This window comes from Rattus norvegicus, chromosome 15, assembly GCF_036323735.1.
Source record: "Rattus norvegicus strain BN/NHsdMcwi chromosome 15, GRCr8, whole genome shotgun sequence".
In the NCBI taxonomy this organism is placed as follows: Eukaryota; Metazoa; Chordata; class Mammalia; order Rodentia; family Muridae; genus Rattus; species Rattus norvegicus.
The window spans coordinates 53691713-53704327 of NC_086033.1; the positions used below are offsets into that span (position 1 = coordinate 53691713).

The window sequence follows — 12615 nt, forward strand, 5'->3', positions numbered from 1 at the left end:
TTCACTGCTTTACTGTGTCAAAGTGCACCCTGATGTGTAGAGGGAGAAAAGAGGAGAGGGAAGAGGGGAGAGGGGAGAGGGGGAGGGGAGGAAAGGGAAGAGAGAAGGAGAAGGGAAGGAGTAGAGAGAAGAGAGGGGTAGAGACAGACAGACAGAGAGACAGAGAAGTCAGAGGTATAAGAACGTATTAATTATACCAATACTCTAAGGCAGTCATGGGGGGCCACCATAAAACCAGGAATCAACAACCCTGGAAATTAAAATGCCCATCTGTCTCACAGGTCTCTGATTCAAGTTTTGGTGGCTTCAACTTCTGTTCCTGTAAGAATGCCTGCTATGAGGGGTTGGTATTGTTCAGAGCAGGTGGTCAGAGTTCACACGTGGCCTGGCACCGGGGCTCCACCTTTGGGTACTGCAAAAGAAGAAGAGTAAGGATTTACCATGCCTGAGACCCAGTGAACCCAAATGGTCAGAGAAAAGAAATGAACCCTGATACCCTCTGACTCTGTTCTGGCCATTCGAAGTGACCATGAACCTAGAAAGTTCAATCAAGGCCAAGTGCAACAGTGACAGAGAAAACCATCCACAGACTCATGAGGTCTGTCTGAGGTATGGAGAGCAGGCTAGCCTACTATCTCTGTGATCCCATTTCCTCCTCCCTGATTTACAAACATAGCTCAGTGGGTAGAAGCATTTCCCACACAAGTATGAAGGCCCGAGGTTGAATCCCAGTAGTTCAGGTGAAGGCCTGAGTCATAGCATGTATAATCCCTGCACTCCTACAGAGAAAAGGGAGACTGAGGCAGGAGAATCCCTGGAACGCTTGTATGATGCACACAGCAGAAAGAAATAAACATATGCATCACTTATAGCATGGAAGGCGAACACTTACATCCAAGTTGGCCATCTAGCCTCAACATGCACACATACACAAATCCACAGCCACACATTCAGATTTGTGCATGTATGCACACACACAATCATACAAAAAGAAAAACAAAATCCTCCCTAAATTCATTGTCTTTCAGAGATTTGGCTCAAAGAAAACACATGCATTAGCACACGAACACACAAATACAAACATCTCAGATACATATGCATGCTTGTAAATGCACAAATACACATGCAGACACATGTATGCATGCATTCATGCAAGCATGCACACACACAAAGACACACTTCACACATATGCATGTATATACATACAGAAACACGTCAACATTCATATACACACACGCAACAGCTGTACATGCATGCACTCATATGTTCTTGCACATACTTGAATTAGAAACGTCAGTCCTAGGTTTTAAGGTTGAAGAGATTGTGGCCTAACCAGATCATCTCAAAACTCTTGAGGACCCTCTTGTCTCAGCCTCTGAAGTACTATGATTACAGATGTAAAGAACCACTGCTAGCATTAGCTTCCTCATTTGTGTATGTGTAGGTGGAAGATGTGGAAACCAACCTTCATGTAGGGGTTTGTTCACGCACACATTCACACACATGTGTACATACTGTTAGCAATCAGGCAACCCCTACTCTACAGCCAGCCCCACCTGGCATCAATGGAACCATCAGACAACCCAGCAACAAGACACATCATTATCCATTATCCGTTTCCCAGAAGAGGCACATTCCCATTGTAGCCTCTGTCACATGTCCCCCTGTGCATGTGCCTCAATCCCTATAAAAGACCCATGTTTTACCTCTCTCCATCCCTTCTTTTCTTCCCCCCTTCCAGATAAGGGAGTCTTTGTACCCCCTTATCTCTTTCTTTTAATAAATGTCCCATGTGAGACCTGTTGCATGGTATAATTTTGTCAGAACAGCCACCTAATTCCAGCACACACACACACACACACACACACACACACACACACACACACACACACAGGAGTGTGTATACACACATTACTTTGGGGGCAGGAGGGCAACCTTGGGATTCCTTTCTTCAGAAGCTGTCCGGTCTTATTTATTTATTTATTTATTTATTTATTTATTTACTTTAGACAGAGTTTCTCATTGTCCTAAAGCTTGCCAGCAAGCCCCAGGATTCCTCCTGTCTTCACCTCCCCTGGCCTGGGATTGCACAGCCCACATGTATCCCCGTGCCTATGTGAATGTCTTCACAGATGATACAGTGTGCATAGTGACTGAGCTCTTTTTCTGGCACCTTTCCTTCCTTCTCAAAGTATCCTTGTCATGACACCAAGTTCTTCTGCTTTTCTTTCTGTCATGTCCCATTCATCACAGCCACCTTTCAGCTTCATTCTTGAGCCAGACTTCTGTGGGCTTTCCTGGCCTCTTCAAACTCGTTGCTTCTCCATGATGGCTTTGATATGAAGTATTTCCCCATAAAGCTTGTGTGCTGAAGGTTTGGTCCTCAGGTGGTGGATCCAAGTTCTGGGGTCTCTGACCTAATCAATGAGTAAGTTCCTTGATAGATTCACGCTATGAATCTATCATACCATGGGGCCTGGTTGGGGTTTCATCAAGTTCCTGGGCTACCCCACCCTCCTTCCTGAGCACCATGAACTGAGCAGTGCACTTAGCCATGCCCTGCAATGTTAACATTTGTACTTTGCCATGAGGCAAAATAAATCTTTTCTTAACTGTAAGGTTTTTTGTTGTTGGTGGTAATTTTTTCTGGCATTTGTCACAGTAACAACAAAATGTAGCATACGCCCAATGTAAGGCTAATCTTAGGCTGACCTCAGTCGCCAATCTGTCAACGTTTATCTCTAAGCTTCAGAGCTCAATTCAATCCAAGGCTAACTCACTCCACCCTACCCTATCATCACCAAGTCTCTGTTCAACACAGACCTCAAGAAGCATGGCATCCTCCTCCTGCCCACTCCCACAAGGCACCCCTTCTTTGTCCACTCAGTAAATCATGAATTAGAATGAGTGACTATGGGGAAATGAATTTTAGCCCAGTATCACGGGAGAAACTTACAGTAATTAGGTCTGTTTACAGATAAAATGTACTGCTTATGGTGGAGCTCTTAAATGAAGATCAAAGAAACTCAACTGACCACTGTAGAAGAGAGACTAGTGAGTGAGCCCGCAGATAGGGACAGCTGATGCCTCTGATAACTGACGATCTGTGTAATCTGCATCCTCTATGCTACGCCTTCCCATTCATCGTGCAGAGCAATGATAAATACCTCCAGCACCGTGGCCATGAATCTCAATGACCAATGAAAAGGTGTCATTAATCTACTATTAATAAGGCAGTTTCCTCAAATTCTTTCTTAGAATTAAACAGGGTTTGAAAATTTTAAATAATTAATTAACCATGGAGATAGGTAAGTGGGTTCATTTTAGAACAATCTGCAAGAGAGTAAAGGTCTGCCAGTAAACTCATATCTCAAATCAGAAATTCAATTAACTAGGACAAATATTCCCCGGCCCTCCAGTGACTGCCTTCTCACAAGGAGGCTGACTGCTTTCCCTTCTCTAGTCAGCCCCTTTGTCTGGGGGTGGTTAAATTCTGTATCCATTTACATGTTTGTTTACAAAATACGCCACAGACTGGGAAAAGAGAATCCAGCCAGTCTAGTCGGTTGTTCCCTGCTTCTAAAGTAATTCTGGGGGCGGGAGGAGGGTGTGAAGGGAAAGAAAAAGAAATAAGAAAGAAAGTAAGAAAAAAAAACCTGAAGGGGCTGGTGGGAGAGGCCTAAACACTGCAATTTTCCAACCGTTTTCATCCAAATTGTCTGCAATTTCCCCGTGGCCCAGACTCCAAATTGCGAGAGAATGCTGCAGCAGAAATCCAGGCTGGGGCCCAAGTGCTGTCCCTGTAATAAAAGGCAGACTCACAACAGATCATGCAAACTCAGGCCCTGCAGAGGCAGTTCATGTTTAAAGTGGGAGAAGGCTGGGGAAATTGGAGCCACACCCTTCATCCTGCTCTCTTGGTGCCTCTAGAAACAGAACTCATCCAATGCACAGCCCCCAACTTGTTCTCCTGTCTGCTGCCACAGGTGAGCCAACTGAATCATTTAGGGCTTTCTTACTAGAAAGGTTTCTTCCTCTGTTGACCTCTTACCAGGCAGGGCAAGACCTCGAGAGAAGAACCCCTCTCTTTATCCACAGGGAATAAAAGGAAGGAAACAAAGTGTCTAGAACACATCATGATTTTTACCTGTGAAAGTCGGCTTCAAGACCAGAGAGAATACAAGCTATCTGTAAATGAATAATAAAAATAATAATAAATACATTCTAATGAGACATGAATACCCGATAACTTCATTAAAATTCATAATAATTAAACACATAAATATATGGCACGGCAGGTATTAAACCTAATTACTGCACCTCTGAAAATCAATTTGTGTGCATGTGAGTCATACGTGGTTGTCATTAATTACCAATGACAAGATCAATATGGAGCTGGTTCCTGGATGACCTTCCATCCTTCCGGAGGAATGGGTCTGTACTAACATCTTGGTAATATTGCATTTCCTAGAAAGAATGGTACAGCTTCATCAAAAACATTTCCCATTACTTGGGAGTCTAAGGCAGGGGGGCTGCATCTTCAAGGTCGGTCTGGGTTACTGAGCAAGCTCTAGGCCAACTTAGGCAATTTCATAAGACCTTATCTCAAGTGATAGATACAAAAAGGGTCGAGGCTATAGCCCAGAAGTAGGGCACTTACCTAGCCTGTGCACAGACATAGTAGTCAGGGCCAGAAGACAAAACTGAATTCACTACAGACAGAGTACTAAGTTTTTGTTTTGTTTTGTTTTGAGTTTTGCTTTTTGTTTATTGTGTTTTGTTTGTTTTTCAAGACAGTTTCTTTGTGTAGCCATGGCTCTTAAGGAACTGGTTCTGTAGGCTGCTGGCCTAGAACTCACAGAGATCCACCTGTCTCTACCTCCCAAATGCTGGGATTAGAGTCATGTGTCACCACCACCCAGCTTTTAAATGTGTAGCTCAGAGGCCTTGAACTCCTGATCTGCCTCTGCCCCTGCCCCTGCCCCTGCCCCTGCCCCTGCCCCTGCCCCTGCCCCTGCCCCTGCCCCTGCCCCTGCTGTTGGCCTCTGCCTCTCTGCCTCTGCCTCTGCCTCTGCCTCTGCCTCTGCCTCTGCCTCTGCCTCTGCCTCTGCCTCTGCCCCTGCCCCTGCCTCTGCCCCTGCCCCTGCCCCTGCCCCTGCTGTTGGCCTCTGCCTCTCTACTTCTGCATCTGCCTCTGCCTCCTTCAGCAAATCCTACCTGCTTAAGCCACCATAACTGGCTTTTAAGTTACATGATTTCTAGATGGGATGCAGGAGGCCATCTGACATCACTGCTGTGCTCCAGCCCCTCTGGACCAGGAGTAAACAGGACTTGGAGTCAGAGCTCTACTACCCTGTTTCCTCTTCCAGAGGAGCTCTCAGGAGTCATTTAATCCTAGCTGTGTCTCCATGCAAGACAAGAGGGGATTGATGAAGGCGCCGCATAGCAACCAGAGCACAGCCAGGCATGGGAAAGACATTATTAGTATTTACCATGTTTTATCAGTCTGTTTCTATAGAAAGGTGAAGTTTTGTTCATAATCATAATAAAAAAATATGGCATCCACTCAGCAGAAGTTATTATTATCCTTGTGCTGAATGACCTCTCAAGGTTGTTGAATGGCTGGAGAATCAACAAAAATGAAAAAGAAATCACATATTTTGAAAGTGTTTTGCAAAGTGAAAAGCAAGCTAGCACCTTAAGATGAATGTTCCTCCTGATAGAGAGGCCAGAGGTCTCTCAGCTGTCCAGCTCACGGTGACCACTTTCACTTGCTCGAGGGCACCCCATGAGGACAGGAGAGGTATGCCCTCCTGGGAGAGCACCTTGAACCCACCACATTCTAAACCCAAATCCTGGATGAAGTGGGTGGTTCCCTATGTTAAAACACTTTAGAGTAACTTTGTTTTATTTTATTTTTATTTTTTGCCCTTAAAATGCATTTGACGTATTTTATGGCAGGGAAAATTCCACACCCAGGAAGAAAGCAGAACTCAGTCTCACACTCACACTTACATATCAACCTCTGCCTCCACATCTTGGAGACTAAGGAAAGAGAAGCCCAGGCAAATCCCTCCTGGGTCCCCAGTTTTACCAGGGTGACTGTTGGCAGCTATTTGCTCCCCTGGAAGTCTCTGAATAGCCCAGGAGACACACCCTCGCTCTCCCACCCTTTCCTCCTCACTTGGGCTTCCCAGCTTGCTGTTTCCAGAGGGCACACATCCAAGCTAACAAGCAACAACACCCTCAGAGAGGTTGTTATTGCACAATGATCAAATTGGCTTTCCTGAAGAGCCTAGAGATTAATGACGGCTCCCACTACCACCCAGTCACCCCCTGCCTGAGAAAAGTCTGCCTTGATTGTTCACTTCAGGAGAGGAAAATGAGACAGACGTAACATCGCACGGAGCTAAAGCACTCCTCATAAATCATCCCTTCCAGACGTGTGGCTCTGGCTGCTGCACACTCTACCCGCTAGAGGATGGAGGAGACCTGGCTGACACGTTTCTGCATATGCTCACATGAAACCTAAACTACACAGCTCCAGCTCCCACTAGAATCTTCCCAACTGAAGTTTTCTTTGAGAGTAAAGTATTGCTAGTGGGCTGGGCCTTGCTGTTGATCCTAGGCTTCCCCAAACAAAAGAATGTGAGAAAATCCTTGGAATTCACTGTGAATACACTGCAGGACTCTCTCTTCCTTCTCCCTCTCCCCCTCCCTCTCCCCTCCTTCTCCCCTCCCTCTCTCCCTCTCTTTCTCCCTCCCCTCCCCCTCTCTTCCCTCCCCTTTCTCCCTCCCTCTCTCTTCCCCCCACTTTTGTACCTTTTCAAGGCTTGTTGCTGTTTGCATACTAAAAGTGTTTCTCTTTTAACTGATTGGGTGGGGCTGAGTCCTGATTTTGTAAAGAGACTCAGGCCTGCTCTTGTTCAATAAAGTGAACAAGAATAGAAGGTGAGCTTGGGATGTGGTCAGTTACCTCTGGCTCAAGAAAGAGGGCAAGCAAAGGCTGGTCATCAGACTTCATCAGAGACCTTTGCAGATTACTAAATTAAAAGTATGTCTTGCCTGGATAAACAGGTTGGGGGCAGGCAGTGGAGCCTGGCTGCTGGCAGCCATGGTTGCATCTGGGGAGGTCTCTGCCTCCAGTCTTGAGCTTCTAGAGGTGAGAGGAGGGAAAGAAGGAGAGAGGGAAGGGGGAAATGGCCCCAAGACCTTTCTGCTCACCTCTCTATAGACACAGACTTCAAAGTGCACCCACGAGGACACTCAGTTGGATAGAATCAGCCTCTTACTGGATAGATACTGCAGACTTTCACCCAGATGAGGTACCTAAAATAGACTTCGTGGAAACAGAGCAGAATGATGGTTGCCAGGGGCTCTGGGAAGAAGTGCATAAGGAGTTGCTATTCAGCCACATAAATGCTCCATAATTTGATCCAGATGCAATGATGCATGCTTATAGCCCTAACTACTTGGGAGGCTGAAACAGGGCAGCCACTTGAGGTAATGAGTTCAAGACCGACCTGGACAATACTGCAAGTCCCTGTCTCAGAAATTAACTAATATTCAGCAATATGGTTAAATTCTAAAAAGTCTCCAGAACAGTACTATGCGTGTAGCTAACCATATATGTGATATTTTGATATAAAGGTAGCTTTTGTTTTAGATGGTTTATTGCAATAAATACAAAAGGCTCTTTTTTGAGGAAAAATGAATATGTAAATTATGGCATATAGAGAAAACCTGGCTCACAAGACACATTTAACCTGTTTTTAATGGTAGTATCTTAGCTACTTTCTTACTGCTGTGAAGAGAGGCCATGGCTGGGACAACTTAGAGAAGTATTTATTTGGGGCCCAGGGTTCAATGGTGTTAGAGTCCATACTCATCCTGACATGGTGGCAAGTTTGCCAGCATGGTATTGGAACAGAAGCTTAGAGCTCACGTCTGATCCACAAGGGAGAGAGAGAGAGAGAGAGGGAGAGGGAGAGGGAGAGGGAGAGGGAGAGGGAGAGGGAGAGAGAGAGAGAGAGAGAGAGAGAGAGAGAGAGAGAGAGCACACTAAGGTAACATGGTCTTTTGAACTTCAAAGCCCACATCTACTCAACAATCCGATGCCTCCTCTTCCTTCCCAAACAGTCCTACCAGTCAGGGGCCACAGACCCAGGCATATGACCCTATGGAGTCATTCTCATTCCAACCACTTCAGAGGAAGAAGAATGTTTCGTGGCATATGAGAATGATAGAAAATTCAAGTTTCAGTGTGATGTGTAAAGTTTCAATTGGGAATAGAGTGCGACATCCCAAGAGATTGTATTGCCATTGGAACCTACAAATCTTCCGGTCTATGGTGTGCTAACCCTGTTGTTTGAGGAGCAGGTGGAAGTTACAAGGTGCAGTGAACACTTGGACCCGGAGGCAGGAGACTACCTGAGCATGAGCACCGTCAGCTGGGAAAAGGAAAAGGCAGGATTTGTTTGTGGATACTGTTCTGAAATTAAACGAGATTCAGCTTGGCATAATGCTTAAGAGGTCGTAGATAACCAATAAACAAAACAGAGCAAATCAAAGAAAGAAATTCACATGCAGCTTTTATCAAAAGAGAGCATATCTTTGAAGATGCAGGGTCGACTTCCTTGTCTCAAGATGGTTCCATGTCTTCCCAGCCTACCTTACCCAGATGGCTTTCCCTTCTTCTGAATGCCTTCTGTGTTTGCTGCCAGACTGCCTGATGAAATGTTCTACCGGTGCTGATTCATCTCCCTTCCAGTCCATCCGGTCACATGACACATGCCTGTGTTGTTCAGAGTCTGGTTGTTATGATACATGTCTGCGGGTCATGGATGAGACGCCTGGCTAAAGCTCTAAAGAAGATGTGTCCCTGTGTGGGTCTGTGTTCTACCCTGCTGCAGGGCATGGTGGCTTGGGAGGCAAAAGGAGGTGAGTTTAACTGTGTTTATCCCAGTGCTGCCACAGGGCAGATGCTGGGACTCAGGGAAGTGCTGTGTGAGAGAGAGAATGTGGAAAAGCTGAAGCTGGGGTTCCCAGACACACTCACCCCCTCTCCGGCACTCAGTCATTCATGGGGTGCTGCACAGAGGAGTCAGGAACAAAGTGAAGAGGGTCTACAGGCTGACGATGAGGCTGGGACTCTTGGGAGCCCGCAGGCTGAAGACAGAGTTTAGCCCAGGGCGGGGACTTGGGGAGCTCCGGCTTAGCTCACCAGTGTTTGTCCTTAATTTGGCAGTAGTGATGTCTGGGAGCACAGATGGGCCTTTGATAGGAGATTTAGGCTTCTGCTCTGTAGGCGAAGGCCTCCTCCATGCTCCCCATGGTGATTCTTGATGAGACAGAGTCCTAGGTTTCAAACTATTTATTGGTTATTTATCCTGGAAAATGGATGCACACCGTACCAACTTGTCAGGGTGGACCCAAGGTTAAATACCTTTTGCTCGGGTGAATGTCTGGGAAGGGGAGCCTATTGGCTAAACCCTCGGGGTCTCTAAGTACCTCTCATTAGCATGGAGAACTCTTCCAGGCCTACGTGACTGCAGGTCACCTTTTCTTATGTGGGAAGTATGATACGTGTTCCAGGCCAGGAATTTGGCAGGGAGCAGGGAGGTGCCTACCATCTCAGGTATGTACTCACCGAGTTTCCGGGTCTCACATCCACTTTACCCACCAAGCTTCCTGGCATGGCTTACGGTCCCACCTTCCTAGACTTAAGATTGAACATTCATAACTTTGCTCACAGAGTAGAGTGACACAGAGCATCCTACGCTTGGGGGATTGTGCATGAAGCAAAGTGGGGAGACAGGTCTGTGGAATGGAGATGTTAACCAGGGATCAGAACCGGGGCCCGGTTAGTTAAGATGCTTAGGGGCTGCAAATAACAGAACACGAGTTCAAACTAGATAAAAACCTAAGAAAATATAACACAGTTCCTAGCTGACTAGAAGCCTTGAAATGGAGCTCCAGACAATATCTGGAGCCAAGCATTATCCAGGCAGGAAGCAGGTTCAGTTTCTCAGACAGTCTCTCTACCTATCTCTGAGTAGAGCTTGTCTATTACATGGATTTTCCATAATTCAAGATGGCTGCCTGCATTCCTCTAACAGACAGTCTCCTTTATTGGATGGGAATATCCTGGGGAGTAAGAGGTGAAATGAGACCTCCCTGCTACCAGAGAATGAGAGTGCTTCCTTCACTATGATCAGAGTAACATAGATCACAGGATCACATATACCCTGCCGTCTTAAACCAGTCTCTAGCAAGAACCAATAATAAAATAGCTAAGGGCTGGTTTGGTGACAAAGATCCAGACTAAAATCTGGCTTCCTCCAATCTCACAGGCTGTATAAAGAGGCAGATTCCTGGATAAAGTCGAATTATGCATGACGATCTATACCAGGACCCAAATCTCAGGTAATATCTTGAGGTGAAAAAGCGAGTCCCTGAAGTTGGTACCTGCCACAGCCTGCCTGTTTGTGGATTTGTAATATGCCCAGGCAAGGTTGAGGCAAAACATTTAAGAGGAGACAAAAATAAGCTGCTGTAACCCAGATTTCACTTAAACTATGCATCCTAGACAAAAAATAAATAAATAAATCTAAAGGACCTCACTCAGCAACCTTGTTGGCCCCAAAGGTAGCTTCCTTCTTTTAATTACTTCTGCCCCAGGAAATTGCTCTCTTCCTCCTCTGCTTCTCGCTATTGGGGCTTACTGAGAATAGTACATTGTCTATATTTTTGTAGAAATGACAGAAATACTCCCTGAGCTTGGGTTAAGTAATTAAGATCTGCTGTGGGAGCACCAAGGAACCCCATAAAATGACTGTGTGCCTTGGAAAATGAATTACTTGGTGTTTAATTACTAAAAATTACTATCAATTACTAAATGTTACTGCAAATTACTTGCAGAATAGACACATTTGTTTGTGGCTATTAATGATTTCAATTACTCCTCATAGGTAATTGGTTTCTGCACACAGACGGGCACCAACTGTCGAATAAGACCTCGGAGGTACACGATATTCCTCATCTCTTTGTCTTGTTTTATTTTGTTTTTTACCTCAAAGCTAAAGTTACAAAACAAACACTGGAGTACCCATCCCCCTAGGACTCTGTACTGGCTGTTTTTTTGTGTCAACTTGACACAAGCTGGAGTTATCACAGAAAAGGAACCTCGGTTGTGGAAATGCCTCCATGAGACCCAGCTATAATTCATTTTCTCAACTAGGGGTCAAGGGAAGAGGACCAGATCATTGTGGGTGGTGCTGTCCCTGGGCTGGTGGTCTTGGGTTCTATAAGAAAGCAAACTGAGCAAGCCAGGGGAAGCAAGCCAGTAAGTAACATCCCTCTATGGCCTCTGCATCAGCTCCTGCTTCCTGACCTGCTTGAGTTCCAGTCCTGACTTCCTTTGGTGATGAACAGCAATGTGGAAGTGTAAGCTGAATAAACCCTTTCCTCCCCAACTTGCTTCTTGGTCATGATGTTTTTGCAGGAATAGAAACCCTGACTAAGACAGACTTTCTGACACATTACATTTTAAGCCCTGAAGGATAAGAGACCTGGGAGGCTCTTCCAGTGTATAAAAGCTGAACTCAGAAAGTTGATGGTTATACAAAATCAAATAACACTCCAGGGCTTGAAGAAGTGGCTCAGTGGTTAAGAGCCCCGGTTACCCTTGCAGAGGATCCCAGTTCAGTTCCCAGTACTCATGTGGTATTCATCATCATCATCTATAATTCCAGTTTCAGGGCATTGTATGTATCTTCTAGCCTCACAGCTACTAGGCACACACATGGTCCATGTACATATAGGCGGGCAAAACATTTATGCACATAACATAAAACTAAATGAAGATTAATTTTAAAAAACTAATATTTCAGTGTGGATGAGTGTGCTGTTAAATCAAAGAAGGCAGTCATTTAGAAGCAAAAACAATACACAATGTGTGATCCCATTTCTATGAAATGTCTAGAATTGAAAATTCCGTAGGAATAGGCAGTAAATTAGTAACTATTCAAGACTTAGGAGTGAGAAGCTTTAGGATTGGGAAGAATGACTAGGGAGTAGGTAATGACTGCTGGATTTAGTTTGCCCTAAAACTAGATTACAGTGTACAACTCCAGAAATATTTTTAAGTCCACTGAATTATACGGTTTAACTGGGTAAACTTTATGGCCTATAAGTTATAACTCAATAAAGCTGTTAAACAAGTATTTCTAATCATGTGATTAGATGGTAGAAGAGATGGATTAAGGAGTGCATGCACCTGCCTCCCACTTATTGCTCTTTCCACTGAGCCATCCTCCTCCAACATATGCTAACCTTGTTGGGATGCGCAACTCATGGGAGAGGGAGCTGCTGAGAGACTCATCATTGAATTTGTGGTCTTATTTATGAAAGGCTCGTTTCCAGCTATTTGTGTATTATTAAGAGGGCATAAACTATATTCATTAAAGTGTCATAAAAAGCAACAGTAAAATTCACCAAACGAAATGATGGCTTCTCTGGGGTTCCCTTGGCAACACAAAACGTGTGGCAAGGATTTTCCAGTAGGTCATTTCTTCTTATATTTTTTGTGTGAAGACACTTTCAGGAGAGGCATTC

General features: G+C 45.1%; 2 long non-coding RNA genes across 3 annotated transcripts; one reads left to right on the plus strand and one right to left on the minus strand.

Moving 5' to 3' along the window:
* Nucleotides 1–1968: 1968 nt before the first annotated feature.
* Nucleotides 1969–7398, minus strand: LOC134482229 (uncharacterized). The gene is made up of 3 exons (XR_010058263.1): nucleotides 7225–7398; nucleotides 4148–4188; nucleotides 1969–3800 (listed from the first exon to the last, which is right to left on the minus strand). It is a non-coding gene; the product is annotated as an uncharacterized LOC134482229 (long non-coding RNA).
* Nucleotides 7399–8653: 1255 nt separating this feature from the next.
* Nucleotides 8654–11472, plus strand: LOC102554416 (uncharacterized). Of its 2 annotated transcripts, XR_010058264.1 has the most exons (5): nucleotides 8654–8940; nucleotides 9539–9637; nucleotides 10353–10425; nucleotides 10971–11023; nucleotides 11378–11472. It is a non-coding gene; the product is annotated as an uncharacterized LOC102554416 (long non-coding RNA). The 2 variants fall into 2 exon arrangements; XR_360039.5 differs by lacking the exon at nucleotides 9539–9637 and having other exon boundaries at nucleotides 8671–8940.
* Nucleotides 11473–12615: the final 1143 nt, after the last annotated feature.